The sequence below is a fragment of the Galeopterus variegatus genome, unplaced genomic scaffold (genome assembly GCF_000696425.1).
Source record: "Galeopterus variegatus unplaced genomic scaffold, G_variegatus-3.0.2 Scaffold7104, whole genome shotgun sequence".
NCBI lineage: Eukaryota > Metazoa > Chordata > Mammalia > Dermoptera > Cynocephalidae > Galeopterus > Galeopterus variegatus.
Genome location: NW_007733215.1, coordinates 32558 through 40057, shown reverse-complemented (window position 1 = coordinate 40057; position 7500 = coordinate 32558). Strand labels below are relative to the sequence as shown.

Sequence of the window (7500 nt, the reverse complement as noted above, 5' to 3'; positions counted from 1 at the left end):
AAAATAAGCTTGAATATTTAATATATCCTTGTTAAAATTATTCTTGATTTTCACATTAAGTTGCTGTTAAAAAAATGGTACACGTATTGGCTAAAAAGACTTTCTTAAAATATAGCTGAAAGTTATTTAGTTTTGTAATTGCTTTTTAATTGGGAAAATATTTTGGAGGGGGGATGAAAGTATAAAAAGCATCTTTATGAAGCCTCAGACATTTAATAATAGAGGTTTCCAATGAAAAGTAGTAATCGAATTAAAAACGAATTTGGAGACTGATTTTAATCCTCCTAGGTTAAGTTTGAATTTTTTTTTGGCTTGCTTATACTCAAGATCAAAACACAGAAATTGGGAATTTTAACAAGATGCTTATTTCTCCCCAGTAGTGTAACCTCTCCCATCCCCAAGTGGATTCTATAATTCTATCTTTTTAATATAAACATTTAAAAACTGGGGACCTCTGGTAAAAGAATCTGGATTTGCGTCTTAGTCAGAGCTATAGAATGTTAGAGCTTGATAGTCCATGTAGTTCTATTTATTATAGTAGCCATTCCTAAAATAAATGGTATTATATAGAAGGTTCTGAAAATGTTTTAGTGCAGTGATGAAAGTATGAAGGAGTTCAATTAAGACATTTACTGAGCACCTGCTTTGTTCTAGGACTTGGAGGACAGTCCCTGCCCCCAACAGGTTTAAAAGATAGTAAGAAGAAACACATACACAAGTATGATAAAAGGTAAAATACATTAAGACCGTGATTCTCAAACTTGTTCCATTGTCAGATCAACTAGAAGTCATGGTACTATTTGCACAACACCCTGAAATATTAATACGTTTAGATGTATCATAGGATTTTTTGCTAGGGGGTCCAAAAGGTTAAAACAAATTATGGGAGGAAACCCTTTATTGAAGAGATTCTGTCTAGTACCTTATTTTTTTTCCCCCAGCAAATTGGGAAAACATCACTTTTCAGTTTTTGATGTTAAATCTTGTGTCAGCTCATGAAATGACTGTGTTCCAAGGGAACATACCTTGAGGACGACTGTAATGAGCTATATTATAGAATGCTAGGGGAGTGTAGAGGAAGGATAACTTCTGGGGTTGGTGGGAGGAGCTGGGATTAAAAATATTTTATTAGATTTTATTCAAGAGGTTGTAGGTTTTGAGCTAGTGGGTAGAATATTGATAGATGAAGTTGAGGAGTTCATTAAACAATTTGAACTATTCTGTACTAGGTAGTATGTAAAGCCCTTTAGATACAGTGATAAACATGACCTTATCCCTTACTTCGAGATGATAGGTAAACAGAAACATACAATTAGAAGTATGGAGGCAGGAGAGTACAGAGTATTCCGGGGTAATAGTTTATACCCAGTGTTCAGAGTGTAGGATGAGGACCTGTAGTGGGAAATAAGTCTAGAAAGATAGGCTGGAGCCAGTTATGGAAGACCTTGAATGCTTACTAGGAAATTTGGGGTCTAGGCAGTGTAGATCCATTACAGGTTTTGGCAAAGGGAGTGACATGATATTACTTTTAGTGACAGGATAGTAGTATTTTGAGGTTTGAAGGTGGAAATGAAAGGGGGATGAAAGGAAGGAAACCAATTAAAAGGCTATTGAATTAATTCCATCAAGAAATAGTAAGCAGTAAGAATAGAAAGTTGGATGAGATACAAAAGAGGTAAATTCAGCAGGTACAAGGGGTGAATGGCAAACTATCAGAATGTGGGGTGTGAAGGAGAGGATGATGTCCAAAATGAATTGGAGCATTTGAGCCCAGGTCATATTGATGCTAAGGGAACATGAGAGAAGACACTCACTTGAAAATATCCAGCTGAGAATTATTAGAAGAGTACATTGTGGAGCAGAATAGTGACAAAGGCTAGAGATATTTAATTAGGGGTTAACCTTCAGAAGGATGATGGTTGGAGATAGTGAATGAGATTGCCCAGGAGAGAGCCTAGTAAAAATACAAGGGGACCAATGGCAGAAGTTTGTGTGAGGATTGACTGTCTTCCAAATGGAAAGAAAAAAGAGTAGAAGCATTATGAATAAATGTGTATAATGTATATTAAAAGCTGAAATGCTTAATTGAGAAAAAGCAGTTAATGAAGCTGAGAAGTGTTTATTCCGGATAAGTAAAGGTATTATATTAAATATAGTAAACTTATTAATTTAATAAATTAAATATTGATTTGAGAATGTTTGAGATTTAACATAATAAAAATGCCGTAACAGATTTTAATGTTTTAATAGTCTGTTGCACATTGAATTTGTGCCCCTGTATTTTTTTTTATTTTTCAGAAGAAAACTAGAGCTGGGCGGGGAATCGTTTTTGGAAAGAAGAGTCAGTCTCTTCTATAATTGTACTTTATCTTTTAAATCATCTTAGGCTATCTCCATAAAATTAGAGTTGCTCAGAACAAATAATAGCTCTTTTCATTTCCTGGTAACTTAAATAATAATATGAATCTTTAAAATTTATATTAAATTACCTGAGGTTCTTTGTATATAGAGAGAGAATAATATAAAGGTTTTATATGTTTATATATATATACATATTTATATGTTTATATATATATACATATATATATGTTTATATATATATATGTTTATATATGTATATATATAAACTTAATAAACCCCAGTGGTAATATTATCTATCGACAACCCTTTGTTATATTGTCTTCCATCTGGGACCTATGAATGTTGCAGTTAATCATGCTTTTAAATCAGGATATTGAGGATATACACTTTGAGAAGAAATTAAGGAAAACCAACAAAATGTTAAAAGTGGTTATTGCTAAGTAAAAAGCTGGGTATTTTTCATTGTCTTCTTTAATTTTTTGCATGTCCTATGTTTTCTACAATAAGCATATTACTTGTATAGTAAAAAAAATAGATTTCATTTAAAGGAAATTACAATTTAATAATTTTGAATAAACTAGGTAAAAAATTGGGTTTTTTTTTTCTTTTCTTTAATCAACCTTTTATCTTTTTTTAAAACTTTTTGAAAAATTTTATTAAAAAAAAAAAACACAAAGACACAGACTTCTTTTCACTTCAGTATGTGGTATGTTGCATTTTCCAGTTTGTTCAATGCTTTAAAGCTCAAGGATGCCTCTGCTTTCAATTGTACATGGGCCTGAAGCATCCTAGCTTTTGGCAAGCAGGCAGGAGACTCAACAAAAATTAAAATAGGAACAAGGCAGACTAAATGCAGGGAAAAAATTGGGTTTTAAAAATGTATCACCAAGGCTATAAAACAGTAGTATCTGGATAGTGGAGCTGTGTATGGTTTTTAATTTTCCCTTTTACTCTTTCTAATTTTTAATTTTTTTATGCAGTGACCATGTATTACTGTTGCTATTTTTTGGAATACTGTTCAAAATACAAAATCCACAGATTTTCTAAGTGCAGTTTTAAGGACTTGGAATAATTAGTGCTAAGAACCCACCCCAAACTTTAGTATTTAAAGCTTTTGAGTACAGCCATCTCAAAGTACCTTCATACAAAAATAACTTCCGATAGTGTCTTTCTTATATCTTTTTAAATGTTATTACATCTTAGAATTCACATTTTTTCATTTCTGTGTAGGGATTGTATTAAAAGATAAAAAAGGTGAGACTACAACTTGAGATAAGCCAGTTTAAGATAAAACTGCTTGCCTATAAACCTCTTGCTATATTCTCTACATACTTTACTAATATTGCTCTTCTGTGAAGAGTTTAAACCTTCTGTGTTAGAATCAGTGAAAAAAACATTGCCAAGATAAAATGCAGAAAGAGTTTGAATTGTTATATAGCACATGAAATATTTGGGAGGTCTTCTCTTTCCAAAGGATAGCTTCCACTCTCGGTTATATTTCATTTGCTAGATATAAGTTCTCTTTCAATATAACTACAGTTTAAGTTTGCAAAAGCGTTAAAGGTTAGCAATTTTTATTTATGTTTATTTATTTATTTAAGCTAAAAGTGTTGTATATTTTAGCCAAATGTTCCAAATTACTTGAATACCCAAATTAGTATTTGGTAAAAAACTAGGTCAACTAGTTCAGATATTTAAAAAATTATTTAAAACAAATTCAAATACTAGTAGTAGCCTTAAGAGTCATTCTGATGTTTATATTTAATATTATTTAATTTTTATACATATTAATCATTGGAACTTTACTTGTACATTCACATTTTTAAAAACAAATTATTAAATTTTCCTTTCCTAGCTACAGACTCTAGATTTGTGGGTCCACCCCAAACTGTTCCCAAACGATCTCTTTCGTTCTGTAATGCTTCCTCTAAACATAGCTCTTTCCCTGAAGAAACACATTTTTTCAAAGCTTGGATTACTTCTGGTGGCCTTTGATGAACTGCTTTAGCCACTCTTGTGCCTCTTCTAGAGAATTAGTTTCATCTGAATACTGCAAGACCTCTTCAACCATTCCTATGTTTAAAGCTTTTTCTGAATCCAGTTTGAGGGTCCCACTTAACACTTTGAGAGTTTGTCTACTTCCGATTATTTCAACCAGCCGGGGTAGTGCCACCCCAGCTTGGTATTATACCCATCTTCTTGTGGACAAATCTGATCTCACTCTCTGGAGTCATTAACCTGAAATCACGTGCTGTAGTAAATTCTGCTCCTCCACCCAATGCTTGCCCTTGAACCAGTGCAGCACTTATTAAAGGAAGTCTCATGAATCTTGTTAAGGTGTTTTGCATGAACATACATAAGGCCACTCCATCCTCTGGAGTTCCTAGTGCTTTCACAGCATTCAGATCGGATCCTGAAGTGAAAGTATTTTTTGCCCCTCAGACCATGAGGCCTTTACCCTCTGCCCAATTTTCCAGTTCAATCACTTTTTCCAGAAGTTGTAGCATCATAACACCTGAGAAGGCATTCATTATACTTGATATAATTCAGGGTAAGAATGCCGATGCGATTGTTTTCCTTCTGAAGTTCAATGGATCCACCAGAAAACTGTTGGTTTTTTCTTTACTTTTTGCTCATTGAAGTGACAATCCCATTGGATGTTGCAATTTGGTCCTTACGGAGAGAGATGGTGTCTTGATAAGACTTGTTGCCATTTTCTGTTTCAACTCTATGCCTTTTCACAAGCTGGTTTCCCTTACTGGAATCAAGGTTAGCAATTTTAAAAAAATATAATCTTCTAGCCTAGTACATTGACTTTTATGGTAATGATGCGTGTTCTCAGGCATCAGAAAGAAAATCTTGTCTACAAAATATGCACTAAGGTAGAATATTGGAATTATTCTCCCATTGGCATTTCATGTTTTATGTTTTTAAAAATGCTTTTTAGGGCCGACCCCGTGGCGCACTCGGGAGAGTGCGGCGCTGGGAGCGCAGTGACGCTCCTGCCGCGGGTTCAGATCCTATATAGGAATGGCCAGTGGCTCACGGGCTGAGCGCGGTGCGGGCGACATCACACCAAGGGTTGCGATCCCCTTACCGGTCACGAAAAAGACAAAAAAAAAAATGCTTTTTAATTTCAGTGGTCGATTTGCCAAAAGAATTTGGTAAGGGATACCAAAACTCTGTTAAGTAATACAATTCCTAGTGAATTCAGGGGATTTTCTCATGTTTGTTCTAAAAGTAAGAACAGAGGCTACTTCATTTTGCATGGAAAGAGAGAAACAGACCATCTGAAAGACTTATACAGAAATGTTTTCACATAAAGCAGTTATAAATATAGATTATTTCCACATTGGCCCCAAGCTAACTTTTTAACATATCTGAGTTGCTAAAAGTGAAAGATAAAAATATTAGAAGATGGGCTGGCCCATGGCTCACTCAGGAGAGTGTGGTGCTGATAACACCAAGGCCACGGGTTTGGATCCCTATTATAGGGATGGCCGGTTAGCTCACTGGGTGAGCGTGGTGCTGACAACACCAAGTCAAGGGTTAAGATCCCCTTACCGGTAATCTTTTAAAAAAATAAAAATAAAAAATAAATAAATAAAAAATATTAGAAGATAATTAGTAAACGAAATTGAAGACATGTTTTATATTTATCTTGGATACTTGTGCTTGTGCTTTTGGAAAAAAGCAGGTTTAAATTTGATTCTCTTACCACAGGTATAGTCATTTCCTGGCTCCCTCACTTTCTTCTTTGATCCTACCTTATCTGCAAGCCTTTCCCAACCATCCTTTCTAAAGTAATATCCCTTTCCCTGGTCATTATGTAACCCCCTTAACCTCCTTTATTTTTCTTGATAGCATTTATTGTAACCTAACATATAATATCACTTAATTATATTGTGTATTGTTATATATTTTTCTTCTCTCTCACTAGACTATAATGTTTGTGAGGGCAGTTACTTTTTGTGCTTGGTTTGCTGCTGTTTGACTTCTATGAATGCTGACTTGAAATTAGGCAATAGGTTGTTATAAGTTCTACTGTTCATTTTCAATGGCTTATTGGGGCATGTCTCTCAAAGGGTGTTTCCCAGATCACCAGCATTAAAATGGTGTTCAAAAACAGATTCCTTGACTCCACAATAGCATGTTCAAATCTGTTTGTTAACTCAGAATCTCAGAGTGGGAATTAAGAATCTGCATTTTTAATTAGCTCCCTAAATGATTTCTATGCACAGTAAAGTTTGAGAATGGATGCTTCAGGATGTAATACCTCTGTTTCATGTTTGATTTCAACTCTGAATTTGGAATTTGCCTTTCACTGAAGTATGTGTTTAACACTACTTTTACACTTGTCAACCCTTATTAGCATTGTATTTTGGGTTATAGCTAGAATGGAGGGAAGGCAGGAGAGAAATGAGAAGCACATTTATATATTTGTATCTTCATGTGGAACAGAACTTGAAGTAACTGGTAAATAGTATTGGGGTGGGGGCGAGGGTGAGGAGACATGATACTAGGTGTGTGCATATTCCTCTGAAAAAAGTGTGGAGCAACTTTGAAAATCGTGAGTTTGGTATAGAATATTACACATTGCAATCTCTGTTTTTAGTGTGTTTTTACATTGTTTAAAAATTTTTTGTTAGAGAATTTTGAACACATAAAAAGGCAAAATAATATTTGAACCTTCATGTGCCTATTACCCAGTCCCCAGCCGTATTTATCTATGGTTAATTCTGCCCCATCCACACCTTCCGTGTACCTCCCCTATTCTGTATTATTTTGAAGCAAATCATTGACAGCAGATTATTCTGTAAATGCTTTAGTTTGTAACTCTCAGAGGTAGGGACTTTTTCATTTAAAATATAACACAATACCATATCACAACAAAAAATTTTTTTCTTAATAACAAATATCCAGTCAGTGTTCACATTTTCAATTCTTTCAAAAATTATAATTTTTTATAGTTTGAATCATGATCCAAATAGATCCACACATGGTGATTGGTTGGTTTGTTTGTCTTTTAATTTATCTCCTTCCTTCTCTCTCTCTCTCTCTCTCTCTCTCCCCCTCCCTCTCCCTCTCCCTCCCTCCCTCTCCCTCCCTCTCTCTCCCTCTCCCTCCCTCTCCCTCCCT

General features: G+C 34.5%; 1 protein-coding gene and 1 pseudogene across 1 annotated transcript in view; one reads left to right on the top strand and one right to left on the bottom strand.

Annotated features, from left to right (window-relative positions):
- The window catches only part of LOC103607088 (uncharacterized protein KIAA2026-like), a gene marked incomplete at its 3' end in the record, with an annotated part of 31314 nt that overhangs the window by 5681 nt on the left and 18133 nt on the right, over nucleotides 1-7500 (top strand). The window lies entirely within an intron of this gene.
- Nucleotides 4538-5075, bottom strand: LOC103607086 (annotated as a pseudogene).